The 1,246-nt window shown below is 34.7% G+C and overlaps 1 protein-coding gene across 1 annotated transcript in view; it reads left to right on the top strand.

The window, feature by feature from the left end:
* LOC119591536 (pleckstrin homology domain-containing family G member 5-like) overlaps positions 1-553 on the top strand; it is a gene marked incomplete at its 5' end in the record, with an annotated part of 10,063 nt that extends 9,510 nt beyond the window's left edge. Inside the window, 1 exon segment of the mRNA XM_037940286.1 lies at positions 1-553.
* Positions 554-1,246: the final 693 nt, after the last annotated feature.

Below are 1,246 nucleotides of genomic sequence, written 5' to 3' on the forward strand. Positions count from 1 at the left end.
CCTTTTTGTGAATTTCAACTATTTTTATATCCTTATTGTTCTTCAAAACTGCAACCTAGTCCTAGAAGCTGTAGTCCTTGTTGATGATTAGTAATGGAAATAATGTTGACATTTTTCCAGGTCTTTCTAGAAAATAATGTACAGTCTATTTTATATTGTGTCCTTATAATCTTAGAGATCCTACCATAAGATAGATGCACATGGTTCCTTCTTGGATATTTCTAACCATTTATGAAACACCTTTGTCATAGTGAAGAGAAAAACTGCACATAAAGACATGGTTAATTGACTGAATCTGATATAACACAGACAGTGATGGACAGCACTGTGCAACCAGTGTTTATATTTGGATTGAAAAGTCACAAAAAGACTATGAAAAAACAGTTGCATTATTGTTCAAGAGATATGAATCTCCACAGAAAAAAAAACAAGACTAGACCCAATACAAAGCACTGTTATGTGGCTAGTGTCTCACAGTGAAAATCAGCCAGTGTGATTATAATGAGATGGATATGCAAGTTATGCATTATTTCAATAAATATTTCAAACAGCAGGGAATATGCTTCAGTATGCACTGCTTTAAGAATATGTAGACAGTATATATAGGAAATCCTTTAATCATCTGTGGATACCCTCCTCATCCTCCACATCCCAGCTTACCCATTCTTACTGTGGTTGTCTTTTAATATCACAAGTATCATATCACTAAAAGCCTTTCTAGTGAATATGTGTGTGTGACAATCTACTACACAGCCATGCTGGTTGAATTATTTGGATAATGCTGCAGGCTGGCTATAAATTGAGTTAGACAGTTTGAAGAGTTTATAAGAGACTGCATCTACATGAGTAGATGGACATGGATAAAAATGTAATTTGTGGTTGTTACTGAAGCATTTTTAGACTTTTGTAGTAATTTTTTGGGTATAGCACATGTGAAGGGCAAGTCAAGGGATAATTGCATATTCTCTTGTGTATGTTGATGGTTAACAGGATCACTTGACAAGGGGGAATTGCTCATTTTGAAAGTTTAAACAGCCTTCAGAAGGGATCTGTTGACTTTTAAAATCAGTCAAGAGATTTAATCACAAATACTGCCTTGTGTAGGAGGCCAGGGAGTATAGATACAACAACTGTTATTGATGGACAGCCTTCATCCTTTATTATTGTATCTACACTTCAAGTTCCTCACTATAACTTGTTGATAGTTCCTGTACATAGTATTCCATTTGATATGTTATCACATGAT

Source organism: Penaeus monodon, chromosome 28, assembly GCF_015228065.2.
Source record: "Penaeus monodon isolate SGIC_2016 chromosome 28, NSTDA_Pmon_1, whole genome shotgun sequence".
Taxonomy (NCBI): Eukaryota; Metazoa; Arthropoda; class Malacostraca; order Decapoda; family Penaeidae; genus Penaeus; species Penaeus monodon.